We start from the raw sequence: 19,057 nt of genomic DNA, 5'->3' as shown, positions 1-19,057 counted from the left end.
CTCTTATGCTGTCACTTTCATATACTAGTGGGAATTTTTCATTATGGAACTTGGCTTGTATATTCCAATGATGGGCTTCCTCAAAATGCCCTAGGTCTTCGTGAGCAAGCAAGTTGGATGCACACCCACTTAGTTTCTTTTGTTGAGCTTTCATACATTTATAGCTCTAGTGCATCCGTTGCATGGCAATCCCTACTCCTCATGTTGACATCAATTGATGGGCATCTCCATAGCTCGTTGATTAGCCTCGTCAATATGAGATTTTCTCTTTTTTTGTCTTCTCCACATAACCTCCATCATCATATTCTATTCCACCCATAGTGCTATATCCATGGCTCACGCTTATGTATTGCGTGAGAGTTGAAAAAAGCTGAAGCGCGTTAAAAAGTATGAACCAATTGCTTGGCTGAAACCGGGGTTGTGCATGATGGGAGTATTTTGTGTGATGAAAATGAAACATAGCCTAACTATATGATTTTGTAGGGATGAACTTTCTTTAGCCATGTTATTTTGAGAAGACATGATTGCTTTGTTAGTATGCTTGAAGTATTACTATTTGTTATGTCAAGATGAACTTTTATTTTGAATCATTTGGATATGAACATTCATGCCACAATAAAGAAAATTACATTGAGAAATATGCTAGGTAGCATTCCACATCAAAAATTCTGTTTTTATCATTTACCTACTCGAGGACGAGCAGGAATTAAGCTTGGGGATGCTTGATACGTCTCCAACGTATCTATAATTTTTGATTGTTCCATGCTATTATATTACTTGTTTTGGATGTTTATGGGCTTTACTTTACACTTTTATATCATTTTTTGGGACTAACCTATTAACCGGAGGCCCAACCCAAATTGTTGTTTTCTTGCGTATTTCATTGTTTCGAAGAAAAGGAATATCAAACGGAGTCCGAACAGAATGAAACCTTTGGGAGAGTTATTTTTGGAACGGAAGCAATCCAGGAGACTTGGAGTAGACGTCAGGGAAGCTTCGAGGTGGCCACGAGGCAGGGAGGCATGCCCTACCCCCATGGGCGCGCCCCCCACCCTCGTGGCTCCCCTGACCGACTTCTTTCGCCTATATATGTTCATATACCCTAAAACCTCTCGGGAGCAGAATAGATCGGGAGTTCCGTCGCCGCAAGCCTCTTTAGCCACCAAAAACCTCTCGGGACCCTGTTCCGGCACCCTGCCGGAGGGGGGATCCCTCACCGGTGGCCATGTTCATCATCTCGGCGCTCTCCATGACAAGGAGGGAGTAGTTCACCCTCGGGGATGAGATTATGTACCAGTAGCTATGTGTTTGATCTCCCTCTCTCTCATGTTCTTGAGGTGGTACGATCTTGATGTATCGCGAGCTTTGCTATTATAGTTGGATCTTATGATGTTTCTCCCCCTCTACTCTCTTGTGATGAATTGAGTTTTCCCCTTGAAGTTGTCTTGTCGGATTGAGTCTTTAAGGATTTGAGAACACTTGATGTATGTCTTGCCGTGCTTATCTGTGGTGACAATGGGATATTCATGTGATCTACTTGATTGATCAACTTGCGGGTTCAATGAACTTATGCATAGGGGTTGGCACACGTTTTCATCTTGACTCTCTGGTAGAAACTTTGGGGCACTCTTTGAAGTACTTTGTGTTGGTTGAATAGATGAATCTGAGATTGTGTGATGCATATCGTATAATCATACCCACGGATACTTGAGGTGCATTGGAGTATCTAGGTGACATTAGGGTTTTGGTTGATTTGTGTCTTAAGGTGTTATTCTAGTACGAACTCTAGGATAGATTGAATGGAAAGGATAGCTTCGTGTTATTTTACTACGGACTCTTGAATAGATCGATCAGAAAGGATAACTTTGAGGTGGTTTTCGTACCCTACAATAATCTCTTCGTTTGTTCTCCGCTATTAGTGACATTGGAGTGACTCTTTGTTGCATGTTCAGGGATAGTTATTGAAGGAAATATGCCCTAGAGGCAATAATAAAGTTATTATTTATTTCCTCATATCATGATAAATGTTTATTATTCATGCTAGAATTGTATTAACCGGAAACATGATACATGTGTGAATACATAGACAAACATATAGTCACTAGTATGCTTCTACTTGACTAGCTCATTAATCAAAGATGGTTATGTTTCCTAACCATAGACATGTGTTGTCATTTGATTAATGGGATCACATCATTAGGAGAATGATGTGATTGACATGACCCATTCCGTTAGCCTAGCACTTGATCGTTTAGTATACTGCTATTGCTTTCTTCATGACTTATACAAGTTCCTGTAACTATGAGAATTGTGCAACTCCCGTTTACCGGAGGAACACTTTGTGTGCTACCAAACGTCACAACGTAACTGGGTGATTATAAAGGTGCTCTACAGGTGTCTCCGAAGGTACATGTTGGGTTGGCATAATTTGAGATTAGGTTTTGTCACTCCGATTGTCGGAGAGGTATCTCTGGGCCCTCTCGGTAATACTCATCACCTAAGCCTTGCAAGCATTGTTACTAATGAGTTAGTTATGAGATGATGTATTACGGAACGAGTAAAGAGACTTGCCAGTAACGAGATTGAACTAGGTATTGGATACTGACGATCAAATCTCGGGCAAGTACCATACCGATGACAAAGGGAACAACGTATGTTGTTATGCGGTTTGACCGATAAAGATCTTCGTAGAATATATAGGAACCAATATGGGCATCCAGGTCCCGCTATTGGTTATAGACTGAGAATGGTTCTAGGTCATGTCTACATAGTTCTCGAACCCGTAGGGTCCGCACGCTTAACGTTACGATGACAGTTTTATTATGAGTTTATAAGTTTTGATGTACCGAAGTTTGTTCGGAGTCCTGGATGTGATCACGGACATGACGAGGAGTCTCGAAATGGTCGAGACATAAAGATCAATATATTGGAAGCCTATATTTGGACATTGGAATCGTTCCGGGTGAAATCGGCATTTTACCGGAGTACCAGGAGGTTACCGGAACCCCCCGGGGGGTTACTGGGCCTTCATGGGCCATGAGGGAGAAGAGGGAAGGAGCCAGGAGGGGGCCGCGCGCCCCTCCCCCTCCTAGTCCGAATAGGACAAGGGAAGGGGGGCGGCGCCCCCCCTTTCCTTCCCCTCTTCCTCCTCTTTCCCCCCTTCTCCTACTCCTACATGGAAAGAAGGGAGTCCTACTCCCGGTGGGAGTAGGACTCCCCCCTTGGCGTGCCCTCCTTGGCCGGCCGCCTCCTCCCCCCTGGCTCCTTTATATACGGGGGCGGGGGGGCACCCCATAGACACACAAGTTGATCTACGAATCGTTCCTTAGCCGTGTGCGGTGCCCCCCTCCACCATATTCCACCTCGGTCATATCGTCGCGGAGTTTAAGCGAAGCCCTGCGCCGGTAGAACATCATCATCGTCACCACGCCGTCGTGCTGACGAAACTCATCTCTGGAGCTCGGCTGGATCGGAGACCGAAGATCGTCATCGAGCTGAACGTGTGCTGAACTCGGAGGCCCCGTACGTTCGGTGCTTGGATCGGTCGGATCGTGAAGACGTACGACTACATCAACCGCGTTGTGCTAACACTTCCGCTTACGGTCTACGAGGGTACGTGGACGAACACTCTCCCCTCTCGTTGCTATGCCATCACCATGATCTTGCGTGTGCGTAGGATTTTTTTTGAAATTACTACGTTCCCCAACAGTGGCATCCGAGCCTAGGTTTTATGCGTTGATGTTATATGCACAAGTAGAACACAAGTGAGTTGTGGGCGATACAAGTCATACTGCTTACTAGCATGTCATACTTTGGTTCGGCGGTATTGTTGGATGAAGCGGCCCGGACCGGCATTACGCGTACGCTTACGCGAGACTGGTTCTACCAACGTGCTTTGCACACAGGTGGCTGGCGGGTGTCAGTTTCTCCAACTTTAGTTGAACCGAGTGTGGCTACGCCCGGTCCTTGCGAAGGTTAAAACAGCACCAACTTGACGAACTATCATTGTGGTTTTGATGCGTAGGTAAGAACGGTTCTTGCTCAGCCCGTAGCAGCCACGTAAAACTTGCAACAACAAAGTAGAGGACGTCTAACTTGTTTTTGCAGGGCATGTTGTGATGTGATATGGCTAAGACATGATGCTATATTTTATTGTATGAGATGATCATGTTTTGTAACTGAAGTTATCGGCAACTGGCAGGAGCCATATGGTTGTCGCTTTATTGTATGAAATACAAACGCCCTGTAATTGCTTTACTTTATCACTAAGCGGTAGCGATAGTCGTAGAAGCAATAGATGGCGTAAACGACAACGATGCTACGATGGAGATTAAGGTGTCACGCCGGTGACGATGGTGATCACGACGGTGATGATAACGGTGCTTCGGAGATGGAGATCACAAGCACAAGATGATGATGGCCATATCATATCACTTATATTGATTGCATATGATGTTTATCCTTTATGCATCTTATCTTGCTTTGATTGACGGTAGCATTTTAAGATGATCTCTCACTAAAATTATCAAGAAGTGTTCTCCCTGAGTATGCACCGTTGCCAAAGTTCGTCGTGCCCAGACACCACGTGATGATCGGGTGTGATAAGCTCTACGTCCATCTACAACGGGTGCAAGCCAGTTTTGCACACGCGGAATACTCAGGTTAAACTTGACGAGCCTAGCATATGCAGATATGGCCTCGGAACACGGAGACTGAAAGGTCGAGCGTGAATCATATAGTAGATATGATCAACATAGTGATGTTCACCATTGAAAACTACTCCATCTCACGTGATGATCGGTCATGGTTTAGTTGATTTGGATCACGTAATCACTTAGATGACTAGAGAGATGTCTGTCTAAGTGGGAGTTCTTAAGTAATATGATTAATTGAACTTAAATTTATCATGACACTACTAGGAAAAGGCCTACTAATGGCGCACCTAATTTGGCCATTAATGGCGCATTAGTGGTGCGCCATTAGTGCCACGCCATTAGTATATTTTACTAATGGCGCACCACTGGTGCGCCATTAGTATCTGGTATACTAATGGCGCACCTCTAATGCGCCATTAGTCTATACAGAAGTGCGCCATTAGTATGCCTCCCAGGGGCCATGTATACTCAGGTGCTCTGGCATACTAATGGCGCACAGCGACGAGATGCGCCATTAGTAACCTCGGCATACTAATGGCGCACTGTTTAGTGATGCGCCATTAGTATACTTTGTCATACTAATGGCGCACTGTGATGTGATGCGCCATTAGTATGAATATTAGGTTTTTTTTATTTTTTTTCTGTTTTTTGCACAGGTTACAAAATGTATAATTGGACAAAATATAGACAACACACATCAACAACAGATTCATCGAATACAATAGAAGATTAGTCTTTGAATACAATTCATCATATTAGTCTCCGAATACAATTCATCATATTAGTCTCCTAATTGAAAAGACCGAACAAAGATACAACATTATATTACAAGTCTCGAGACCGCGAGTAGCGAGTTTGTCTTCACATTACAAGTCGATATCGATCATCTAAACTACCATCACATAGAAGAGAGCTGCGGTCATCACGATGAGCATCATCACGATGAAACTCGTCTTCATCCGGTTCCTCCAACGCTCCCTCCCCTCTCCCGCTAGATAGCGGGCGTATCTAGATTCGGCCTCGGCCCTAGTGGTGTACCCTTTGTAATTGTTACCGCTGAATCGGTGAACCTGTCTCCGACACTCCTCCCAGTCGTCGTAGACTCCGGGAACCTTACCCTTGTACACGACATATGTCGGCATCGCTATGCACTAGCCAAACAAAACGTTAGTACCAATTCACAGACAATACATAAGCAATATATAAGTATGCAACAGAACAATCGGAAGAGAAAAGCAAGACATTAATAGCATCGATTACATCTAAGTTGAATGACTCTCGAAACCAAAGAGACATACTACAAGTTCATTAAAGTTTAATTACAACATGAGCCAATCAATGTTTCAGAACTAGACACAGCATCACTGCTTTCGACTCGACTCAAGGGACCGGAGCGTGGATGAAGCCGCCGTCTATCGTGGGAGTCATGAAATAACGGTCGTTGTCAGCCTGCATTTGTAGCATTGTGTCGATGTCACTGTTGGACGGTTGATTGTTGAGGTAGAACTGCCCCGAGGTACAAAGGACATCTTGATGGATGATTTCCGCAAACCCCGACTGGATGCGAAAGAATTCTTGTCGGAGGTCCGCGTCCTGGATTGCTGACACGCTCTTTGCCCAATCTTTGAGTTTACTCGGTAGCAGAAGTTGATGATGGTCCCGTACGATCGCCCACATGTGATGGATGGCGTAGTAGGCACCCTTCTGACCGCCAGGCGGCTGCTTGACGCAGCAGAACGTCGTATTGTGGGAGAACACGTGCTTGCCGTACTTACAAATAGGCTTGGTGAAGGTGCCTCCAGATTTGGCGTAGCCGGGGAGAACATCATCAAGAACCTTCTTGACATTTGTGTAGTCTACGTTCGACTGACGGTCCGGGTCGAAATACGTGGCCATGGAATATTTGGGGCTTAGGAGGATGAGCGTGCAATGTGTGTCACTGCAGAAAACACGGAATGTTAAAAGAAAAATGATCGAAATCTAAGAATTCATATGTTACGGGCCGGTTGAGGGGAGGACTTACTCGGGAAAGTAAGGCACGAGGAAGTTATCCCTATCTTGGTTTTCCAGAATGACGCCTTCGAGGTAAGAACTTGCGACTTGCCGGTCCCCAGCGCTGCCCAAGATCTTGGCACGCATGTAGAAGGGGTCGACTATCACGATGTCCGGGGTCTTGTCGCGAATGATCCGCATCTCCATACTCAGCGAAAATAGCCGAACGAAGGTGTAGTGCAGCGGATGAAGGTTCAACATAGCATGGATGTCATCAAACGCAGGACGATCGTACGCCCGATGGAGTTATCCACAAAGCCCTTGCCCTCTGGCACCTTGGCCGCGAAAACCGGGTATGCCACATCCTTCTCTCTGAGACGCCGCTTCTCCAAAGAAAGAACACTGTCATGCAGACTCCGCATAGCACCGGTTGCAGCATTGAGCATATTTGTCGGTAGCATCGCCCTACCCGCCACATGCACCCTCCTCGAGATATCCTTAGGTGAAGGTGGCCCGTCCTGAGCACGGATCATACTCGGTGCCGGCTGGCTCGCACCCTTCTTAGTCTTTCTTTTGCGTGCCTTCTTCTTCTCCTGTAATGGGACTGAGTTCTGCTCACAGACCGCCTTCTTGAGTGTGTTGGGGCTGATAATATTTTGCACCTCGCCTATCTGAGGCTCGGTGAAGTCGGCAGCTGGAGGCGTCTCCTGAGAGCTGAACGCCAGACGGCGCCTGTTGCAACTTGGCTTCTCCGCGGTACCAGCTAGATCGCACACGTCTTTTGTTGGGTTGGGTTCTTGAGAAGGAGGCCCCATGAAGTCGCCATCGTACCCATGATCGGCAAAGCACTGATCGACGTTGCCAAATGTATCGTCGTCGTCTTCGTTCTGATCCTGTGCCATATGCATGTTTGGATCCAGTGGCATAGGGATGTCCGGCACCGTTGCGGCGGTCTTGCCATGGGGCCGACTTGGCGCCGGCACGACTGGCGGTGTTGTCTTTGGGGTGGTGTCCCCCGCTCCCAAACGAATCTGGCTCTTCGGCTAAAGCAGGGGCCAGCTCAGGCAGGCGCTGAGGGTCATCACGTCATCATCGTCGGCCCCGACAGGTCGAATCGGAGGTAACAACTCATCGCAGCCTGGCAGCACCCGAACCAGTTGAACCCTAAACAAGTTGGGTGGCATCTGGGTACCGTGGAACAAGGGGTTGCCCGGTTGAACGATTTTGCCCTTGGCGACATCGACCAACTCGTTGTTCACGAAGTGGAGGAGAGTGCACGGAACATCGGCGGCGCCCTGTGAAAACATGTAGGGCGTCAGGGATGCCCAGTCAAAGGCAAAGAGATGAAGTCCTCGGCCGAGAGAGGCTTAATTAGTTACCGTGATGATGGCGTCGAGCTCGGCTACTGTCGAGGCACCGCCAACGGCGGGCGTGCAGTTGACGGAGGGGTCGCTTGCTGTAGAGGTGATGGCCGGCGTACACCCGGGTGCATTAAGCTCCCGTGCCGGCGTCAGAGACACCAATGCCGCCTCCGCCGGAGGCACCAATGGCCCCGCCATCGCATTATGCGAGTTGCTGGCCGTGAAGCTAGGAATCGGGGGCGGCCCCTGTTGGCCGCCCGCAATCCACGCACTCAACCCCGAGATCAAGGTAGGCACAATGGCGGTGATCGTCGCTCCGAGTCATTGTTCCACTTGCTCTTGGACAATCTCCGGAATCCGCGCCACCTGTGCCTTGAGTTCTTGAACCTCGCGCGCCTGGCTTTCCGAGCTTGTCTTTTTCTCCTTCTGCACACCAGCGGTATAGTATGACCCCCATTTTGTCGACAAGCCTTTGCCGGCCACACGACCAGCTGACGTCGGCTTACTGAGCTTATCCTTGTTCTTCATTACATTCAACACCCTATTTAGAGTGGTGTCCCAAGGGTTGCTCTTAGTCGACCCCGCGCTACTGCTTTCAGTCGCCTGCGGAAGGAATGTGAACCATTTAAAAATTTGGCTTCATTAATTAGAATGCAACCATATGGAGCTAATTACGCGGGGGTGTATTCCTTACCAGAACAAGCTCAAGCTTCCTGGTCTTCGGATTCGTGGTAAGCTCCTTTGTTTTCGGGTCCTTCTTGTACCGGGCCCTGACAAAGTTCCTGGTCTGCTTGTCACCGTATTTATCGAAGAGGGGCGGTAGGCCTTGCTCGGCACGGTCCGCCTCCTCCTTGTCCCATATAGGCTCCGCCACTCTGTAACCGCCGGGACCGAGTGTGTGTTCCCCTATGTTCAGCTCCCGCATTTGTTTCCCCCACTCACTTGATTGGGAGTTTGCGGTGCTCGAGCAATTGATCTTGAAGTCGTTGTAGTCATCTTCGGTGATCGAAGGATTTTTCTCCTTGATCTTCTGATAACTCTCACCTTTCTCGATCATTCCCTTCACATTGCTTTTCCAAGTAGACAGGGCCTTGCTCATCTTCGTGAGGGCAGCATTGTTCACTTTATTCCCTTTGAGGCTTGTGTTTGCAAATTCAGCGGGGAACTTGTATCGTTCGTGCAGCTTCGTGAAGAGGAGGTTGCGCAAATTCCCTCGGTCAGGATGCCTCAGGTTCTCGGTGTTGATCGAGACGGTGTTCCAGAGAATGCACCCGAGCTGAAGCGAGTACCCCTTGACTATTCGTTCGGGCGCCGTTGGATTCCCGTTGGAGTCCACTTCAGTAACTTCCTCCTTGAGGGTGAGGAGCACGATCGGACGCCGGTCCTTCCGTTGCCTCTTCGGTTGGCTGCCATCTGTGCGTGCGCCGCCATCATCAGTGGTGGCATCCTCGGCGGCACCATCAGTGGTGGCATCAGTGGGGTCATCCTCGGCGGTACCATCAGTGGTCTCAGGATCGGTGGGGAAGGCGGCGTCCTCATACAACTGAGGTTGGTCCTCCATCTCCTGGGACAGCTCCCAGAATGCCTTGCCGCCCGAACCCCCGGCCTCATCGTCGTTGGCCATGTTTCTCTCTAAATAGGAACAAAGTTTGGTCAAAAAGTTGGTTATTGTTTAGGGTTTGTCGACACCGAGGCATCCTAAAAGCTAAGCTTTTATCATTGAGGGTTTTTCGACGCCGAGGCACCCTAAAAGCCTAAGCTTTCATCATTAGTCACAAGTACCCCCATATGTCCTATTTTTAGCAAAGTCATGCTAAAATTCACGGAAAATTTCAGCTTGACCTTTGCTGAAAATAGGACATATGGAGTACCCGAATTTGATGGAACGGAAATTAATCGACATTCCAGCAAACTCAAGGGCCTCTCGGGTGGACAAGGCAAAAAAAGCCTCCATCTGAAGTTTTAAACACTAACAAGGAAAAGGGGTAGCATTTCAGTTTCTCAAAATGTTCAAGAACAGAGTACTGAACATTAGGTTTGACATCTGCATCGTCTTTCAAAAAAAACTCTGTATTCAGCATGCAGGAAAGGTGCTCTAGGATAATGGCAAGGAGCAAATTGCATGAAACAAAAATCACCAGTAATTGAAGGATAATGAAAACTGATATATGAGCTAGGCAGTTTCTTGGTTCCCTCTTTCTATTCTGCAACAGTAGAAGTGAGGCAGTTTTCTGAGATATGTAGACAACACCACTGAATGATGCTCATTACAAGAGTTCAGTCCATGAATTAATTATGTGTTCGTGCTGGAAAGGTGCTCTAGAATAATGGCATGCAGCGAATTGTATAAAAAATAGCACCAGTAATTGAAGGATAATGGAAACTGATATACAAGGTAGGCAGTTTCTAAAATCATCTGGGAAGAACTGATGTACCATACACGCAAACAGAATTTTTGCTCCAAAGTCTGTAAGATGCCATGACCACATAATTATTTTTTCACAATTTACATGTTATTGCAATGCTATTTAAGTAAAGTTGTGTACATGCTTGTTCCCTAACATCTGCACTACAAATCCTTGTTTGTTAGACTATGGACTGATGGCAGTGAAGAATTGTGATATTTTCGTTACAATGATCTGTATGGGGCCACTGAAATTCATGCACCTTCAGAAATTCTTAGGTCAGGCCATGCGGTCCTGGCATCTCAGAGGCTCTAAAGCAACAATTTGTTTGGGGGTATGGCATCACAGAGCAGCAGCAATGGCATACAAGAGCATGATGAACAGAGAAATACTACTAGCATACAACGGCGTCCTTTCTGCTCGCACAGCGGAAGAACCACAGAGGGAAGCGGCAGTACCAGTGGACGGGGAGGAGCGCGGGCCGGGCAGATCGGGGGGCGGTGGCGCGGCTGGCGCCGAGCGCCGGGCAGGCCGAGGGCGCGACGGAGAGACAGGCGGCGGGGCGGCAGCGTCGGGACGAGGATGATGGGGACGGCGGCGGCGGGACGAGGACGATGGGACGAGGACGAGGACGACGGGGCGGCGTCGCGGCGTTGGGGCGACGTCGAGGCGGCGGGGCAGCGGCACCGGGGCGGCGTCGAGGCGGCGGGGCAGCGGCGTCGGGGAAGGGGATCGAGGGCGAGGGAGAGAGGTGGGCCGCCGGGGAGGAACTATGGATGGGGGCGGCACAATACTAATGGCGCACCACCCCTCGGTGCGCCATAAGTACATCCACACTAATGGCGCACCTCACCCTGGTGCGCCATTAGTAAAAAAAATTCCTGCTCGAGCCAACAGGTTATATTCCACCTGACCTAATCCACATCAAGCTCCCTCTACTAGCTCGACTGGTCAGCAGCCAGTTCTCACACCAAGAGGTCCTGGGTTCGATTCCCAGGCTCCACATTTTTTTTTCATTTAAAATGTTGTTTGATACTTATTTGTTTTTAAATATGTTCAAACTTGTTTAAATCATAACAGTAATATTTTTTATAAGACAGTAATAATTTTTTTTTAAAATATCATCAAACAGTAATGCCGGTGGAGCGGGGGAGGGTGCGGGGGGTGCGGGGCGGTCGGCGGCGGCGGTTGAGTAGGGGAGGGGTGCGGGGGGTCGGCGGTGGCGGCGGGTGGACGTCGAAAAAGTTGCATAGGCCAAATAGCGTTTCACGGACGTGCGCGTCCATGATCCCACGGATTGCAACTGGAAGTATCTGCGTCATCAGCACGTGACAGTCGTGAGACTTCATCCCACTGAACTTCTGCTTCGCTCTAGGTATCTGCTTATCTTCCCCGCGTAACCGTAAGGAAGTTTTACTCCTAGGAGGCAGGTGAAAAACTGCTCGATCTCCTCCTGACATAGAGTGAAGCACGCGGGAGGGTAGTCATTTCCGGTCTTCTTGGCCTTTTTGCCTTTGCGACGACTTTCTGTGTCCTGCTTCGCCTCATCATCATCATCATCATCATCATCATCATCATCATTAGCGTGAAGCTCCTGCCTGATGCCCATTGATTTCAAGTCTGCCCTTGCTTTCGGCCCATCTTTGGTCCTCTCTGGCATGTTGAGCAGGGTACCAAGCAGACTCTCGCACACGTTCTTCGTGATATGCATGACATCAAGGCTGTGAGGCACACGGTGGATCTTCCAGTACGACAAGTCCCAGAAAACAGACCTCGTTTTCCATACCTTCAGCAGCGGCTCTGGCGCCTTTCGCTTCTTTCCCGGCTCTGGCGCCTTTTGCTTCTTTCCCGGCAGTGGGCAGTCTTTCCAATTTTTCAACAGCTTGTCTATTTCCTCGCCGCTCCTCGTACACGGGCGTTTTCGGGGTTCGGTTTCACCATCGAACAGATCCTTGCGTTTCCTCCACGAGTCATCGTCGCGAAGCCACCTTCGATGTCCCATGAACACGGTTTTCAAAGACCCGGGATCTCTATCTAGCTGACGATACGTTGTGTCATCCATGCACCTTACGCATCCAGAAAATCCGTGGACTACCTGCCCCGCGAGATATCCGTAACCGAGATAGTCGTGCACTGTCGTGAGCAGTGCGGCTCTCATAGGGAAATATTCTTTCTCTGCGGCGTCCCACGTATTGGCTGGCGTTTTCCACAGCGTGTCAAGCTCCTCTTTCAGCAGCCCCAGATACAGATTGATGTCGTTCCCTGATTGTTTCGGCCCTTCAATTAGCATACTCATGTGAATGTACTTCCTCTTCATGCACAACCAGGGGGGAAGGTTGTACATCCACACAAACACAGGCCAGGTGCTATGTGTGCTTCTCTGGCTGCCAAACGGATTGACTCCATCGGTGCTCGCGCCCAGCATGATGTTCCTTGGATCTTCCCAAATTCTAGGTATTCGAAGTTCAACGCTTGCCACTGGCTCGCATCCTTAGGGTGACTCAGCATCTTGTCTTTTTATCTATCTCCGGATCATTTGCGTCATCTTCTCGCTTCTTCTCCTCCCTATCCGCGTGCCAACGCAGGAGCTTTGCTACCTTAGGGTCCGCGAAATACTGCTGCAGACGAGGAGTGATCGGAAAGTACCACACCACTTTTCGAGGAGCTTTCTTCCTCTTCTTGTATCGAGTGACGCCGCACACCGGACATATGGTAGACTCCGTGTGCTCGTCCCGATAAATGATGCAATTGCTCATGCACACATGGTATTTCACGTGCGGTAAATCCAGAGGACACAAGATTTTCTTCGCCTCCTCCAAACTGGTCAGGCACTTGTTCCCCTTGGGAAGACGTTCGTGCCAGAATGACATGTTCTCATCGAAGCATGCGTCGGTCATTTTGTGTTTTACCTTCATCTCCAGAGCCATGAGCGTTACTTTTAGGCGGGTATCCTCGGGCCTGCATCCTTCATACAATGGAGTAACCGCGTCTAACTCAAGTTGATCCATCTTGGCTTTCTCTCGGGCGGCAGCTCTTGCGTTATCCGTCTGCTTGAGAAGCAGCTCTTGAATATGAGGGTCCTGCACCCAGCCCATCGATGGTCCAGCATCGTCTGCTCTGCCGGCATCATCATCATGTCCTGCATCTTCTACATGATGACTGTGTACAGCATCACCGTCGTGATCATCTCCTGGGGATTCTTCGTCTTCTCGCCCGCCCGAGCCGCGGTGGTTGTCTTGCTGCCCTTCCTCATTTCTTGTCCGGCCCCCATGGACGACTTCGTAGTCATCTTCATCACATTGCCACCGATAGCCATCCATGAAACCACGCAAGAGCAGGTGGTCCCGCACCTGCCCGGAATCCGGGTCCGCAATAAGGCTCTTCAGCTTGCATCTTCGACACGGACATCTTATCTCCGTCTCGTTCTTTTGAAGCATCTCGGCCTTCGCGGACCTCAAAAACCTATTCACGATGCCTTCGGTCATCGTGCAAACCATGGTCACCTGCGGGGTAGAGCAAAACGATATTTTAGAACCAAGAAAAAATTTGGCATGACTTTCCCTAAAAATAGGACCAAAAAGAATGCTTAATGCAAAAATTCTCGCCGAAACGGAAATGAATCAACATTCCGGCAAAATATTGGCAACTATCGCATTTCAAATACCGGTACACCTCCAAACACAAACACATATGAAACACCACAAACATATGCAACACCACGAACATACATAGATCTAGCTAGGCCATAAAAAGTGCATGTGCACATTGTTGTAGGGAGAACAACATAAATATAGCTTCCCCCTTACTTACCTATCAAAACTAGGTAATTTAACCACTTAATTTGAATGAATCTATGGTGGAAATGAGGTGAAAAAGAGGAGGCACCCGAGACAAGGAGGAGGCGGTGGAGAGAATGAAGTGGGGAGAAAGTGAGTGTGGGAGGAGAGGCTGTCTAAAATATCTTGTTGCCGCCCACTTACTAATGGCGCACCAACCGTAAATGCGCCATTAATAATCCAGGTTACTAATGGCGCATCCTCTGATGATGCGCCATTAGTAGTTTTGCAAAAAAACATACTAATGGCGCACTGTCCCACGGTGCGCCATTACTAGTTTAAACTAGTAATGGCGCACGGTAGAACAGTGCGCCATTAGTAGTTTTGCAAAAAAGGAATAAAAAATATAATAAAAAAACAACATTAGTGGCGCACTTTCTGACAGGTGCGCCATTACTAGTTACAACTAGTAATGGCGCACTTCATCTGGATGCGCCATTAGTATGTTTGGACAAGCGCACTAGTTCAAAAAAAAATTTGTTACTAATGGCGCACCTTGGGCCAGGTGCGCCATTAGTAGTTTCAACACTAATGGCGTATCAGAAGGTGGTGCGCCATTAGTATATACTAATGGCGCACCACTTGTCTGGTGCGCCATTAGTGTCAATCCCATCTATAGCCCTTTTTCTAGTAGTGTGAACTTAGTACCTGATAGTATTTTGCTTGTCTATGTTTGTTTGTAGATAGATGGCTCGTGTTGTTCTTCCGTTGAATTTTAATGCATTCCTTGAGAAAGCAAAGTTGAAAGATGATGGTAGCAATTACACGGACTGGGTCCGTAACCTGAGGATTATCCTCATTGCTGCACAGAAAAGTTACGTCCTGGAAGCACCGCTGGGTGCCAGGCCTGCTGCTGATGCAACTGACGACGTTAAGAACGTCTGGCAGAGCAAAGCTGATGACTACTCTATAGTTCAGTGTGCCATGCTTTACGGCTTAGAACCGGGCCTTCAACGATGTTTTGAATGTCATGGAGCATATGAGATGTTCCAGGAGCTGAAGTTAATATTTTAAGAAAATGCCCGGATTGAGAGATATGAAGTCTCCAATAAGTTCTACAACTGCAAGATGGAGGAGAATAGTTCTGTTAATGAGCATATACTCAAAATGTCTGGGTGTAATAATCACTTGATTCAACTGGGAGTTAATCTTCCAGATGATAGCGTCATTGACAGAATTCTCCAATCACTGCCACCAAGCTACAAGAGCTTTGTGATGAACTATAATATGCAAGGGATGAACAAGACTATTCCCGAGCTCTTCGCAATGCTAAAGGCTGCGGAGGTAGAAATCAAAAAGGAGCATCAAGTGTTGATGGTCAACAAGACCACTAGTTTCAAGAAAAAGGGCAAAGGGAAGAAGAAGGGGAACTTCAAGAAGAACAGCAAGCAAGTTGCTGCTCAAGAGAAGAAACCCAAGTCTGGACCTAAGCCTGAAACTGAGTGCTTCTACTGCAAGCAGACTGGTCACTGGAAGCGGAACTGCCCCAAGTATTTGGCGGATAAGAAGGATGGCAAAGTAAACAAAGGTATATGTGATATACATGTTATTGATGTGTACCTAACTAGAGCTCGTAGTAGCACCTGGGTATTTGATACTGGTTCTGTTGCTAATATTTGCAACTCGAAACAGGGACTACGGAATAAGCGAGCACTGGCCAAGGACGAGGTGACGATGCGCGTGGGAAACGGTTCCAAAGTCGATGTGATCGCAGTCGGCACGCTACCTCTACATCTACCTTCGGGATTAGTTTTAAACCTGAATAATTGTTATTTGGTGCCAGCGTTGAGCATGAACATTATATCTGGATCTTGTTTGATGCGAGACGGTTATTCATTTAAATCAGAGAATAATGGTTGTTCTATTTATATGAGTAATATCTTTTATGGTCATGCACCCTTGAAGAGTGGTCTATTTTTACTGAATCTCGATAGTAGTGATACACATATTCATAGTGTAGAAACCAAAAGATGCAGAGTTGATAACGATAGTGCAACTTATTTGTGGCACTGCCGTTTGGGTCATATCGGTGTAAAGCGCATGAAGAAACTCCATACTGATGGGCTTTTGGAATCACTTGATTATGAATCACTTGGTACTTGCGAACCGTGCCTCATGGGCAAGATGACTAAAACGCCGTTCTCCGGAACTATGGAGCGAGCAACTGATTTGCTGGAAATCATACATACTGATGTTTGTGGTCCAATGAATGTTGAGGCTCGCGGCGGGTATCATTATTTTCTCACCTTCACAGATGATTTGAGCAGATATGGATATATCTACTTGATGAAACACAAGTCTGAAACATTTGAAAAGTTTAAAGAATTTCAGAGTGAAGTGGAAAATCATCGTATCAAGAAAATAAAGTTTCTATGATCTGATCGTGGAGGTGAATATTTGAGTTACGAGTTTGGCCTACACTTGAAACAATGTGGAATAGTTTCGCAACTCACGCCACCTGGAACACCACAACGAAATGGTGTGTCCGAACGTCGTAATCGTACTTTACTTGATATGGTGCGATCTATGATGTCTCTTACTGATATACCGCTATCGTTTTGGGGTTATGCTTTAGAGACGGCCGCATTCACGTTAAATAGGGCACCATCAAAATCCGTTGAGACGACGCCTTATGAACTGTGGTTTGGCAAGAAACCAAAGTTGTCGTTTCTTAAAGTTTGGGGCTGCGATGCTTATGTGAAGAAACTTCAACAGATAAGCTCGAACCCAAATCGGAGAAATGTGTCTTCATAGGATACCCAAAAGAGACTGTTGGGTACACCTTCTATCACAGATCCGAAGGCAAGACATTCGTTGCTAAGAATGGATCCTTTCTAGAGAAGGAGTTTCTCTCGAAAGAAGTGAGTGGGAGGAAAGTAGAACTTGATGAGATAACTGTATCTACTCCCTTATTGGAAAGTAGTTCATCACGAGAACCGGTTCCTGTGACAACTACACCAATTAGTGAGGAAGCTAATGATAATGATCATGAAACTTCAAATCAAGTTTCTACTGAACCTCGTAGGTCTACCAGAGTAAGATCCGCACCAGAGTGGTACGGTAATCCTATTCTGGAAGTCATGTTACTTGACCATGATGAACCTACGAACTATGAGGAAGCGATGATGAGCCCAGATTTCGCAAAATGGCTAGAAGCCATGAAATCTGAGATGGGATCCATGTATGAAAACAAAGTATGGACTTTGGTTAACTTGCCCGATGATCGGCAAGCCATTGAAAATAAATGGATCTTTAAGAAGAAGACTGACGCTGATGGTAATGTTACTGTCTATAAAGCTCGACTTGTTGCAAAAGGTTTTCAACAAGTTCAAGGGGTTGACTACGATGAGACTTTCTCACCCGTAGCGATGCTTAAGTCTGTCCGAATCATGTTGGCTATTGCTGCATTTCATGATTATGAAATTTGGCAAATGGATGTCAAGACTGCATTCTTGAATGGATTTCTAGAAGAAGAGTTGTATATGATGCAGCCGGAAGGTTTTGTTGATCCAAAAGGTGCTGACAAAGTGTGCAAGCTCCAGCGTTCCATTTATGGACTGGTGCAAGCATCTCGGAGTTGGAATAAACACTTTGATAGTGTGATCAAAGCATATGGTTTTATACAGACTTTTGGAGAAGCCTGTATTTACAAGAAAGTGAGTGGGAGCTCTGTAGCATTTCTAATTTTATATGTAGATGACATATTATTAATTGGAAATGATATAGAATTTCTGGATAGCATAAAGGGATACTTGAATAAAAGTTTTTCAATGAAAGACCTCGGTGAAGCTGCTTACATATTGGGCATCAAGATCTATAGAGATAGATCAAGACGCTTAATAGGACTTTCACAAAGCACATACCTTGACAAAATTTTGAAAAAGTTCAAAATGGATCAGGCTAAGAAAGGATTCATGCCTGTGCTACAAGGTGTGAAGTTGAGTCAAACTCAATGCCCGACCACAGCAGAAGATAGAGAGAAAATGAAAAATGTTCCCTATGCTTCAGCCATAGGCTCTATCATGTATGCAATGCTGTGTACCAGACCTGACGTATGCTTAGCAGTAAGCTTGGCAGGAAGGTACCAAAGTAATCCAGGAGTGGATCACTGGACAACGGTCAAGAACATCTTGAAACACCTGAAAAGGTCTAAGGATATGTTTCTCGTATATGGAGGTGACAAAGAGCTAGTCGTAAATGGTTACGTCGATGCAAGCTTTGACACTGATCCGGACGATTCTAAATCGCAAACCGGATACGTGTTTTTATTAAACGGTGGAGCTGTAAGTTGGTGCAGTTCTAAACAAAGCGTCGTGGTGGGATCTACATGTGAAGCGGAGTACATAGCTGCTTCGGAAGCACCAAATGAAGGAGTCTGGATGAAGGAGTTCATTACCGATCTAGGTGTCATACCTAGTGCATCGGGACCAATGAAGATCTTCTGTGACAATACTGGTGCAATTGCCTTGGCAAAGGAATCCAGATTTCACAAGAGGACCAAGCACATCAAGAGCGCTTCAATTCCATTCGGGACCAAGTCCAAGTGGGAGACATAGAGATTTGCAAGATACATACGGATCTGAATGTTGCAGACCCGTTGACTAAGCCTCTCTCACGAGCAAAACATGATCAGCACCAAGACTCCATGGGTGTTAGAATCATTACTATGTAATCTAGATTATTGACTCTAGTGCAAGTGGGAGACTGAAGGAAATATGCCCTAGAGGCAATAATAAAGTTATTATTTATTTCCTCATATCATGATAAATTTTTATTATTCATGCTAGAATTGTATTAACCGAAAACAT

Source organism: Triticum aestivum, chromosome 3B (genome assembly GCF_018294505.1).
Source record: "Triticum aestivum cultivar Chinese Spring chromosome 3B, IWGSC CS RefSeq v2.1, whole genome shotgun sequence".
In the NCBI taxonomy this organism is placed as follows: Eukaryota; Viridiplantae; Streptophyta; class Magnoliopsida; order Poales; family Poaceae; genus Triticum; species Triticum aestivum.
The sequence above is the reverse complement of the archived record's forward strand: the minus strand, read 5'-3'. Positions refer to the sequence as shown.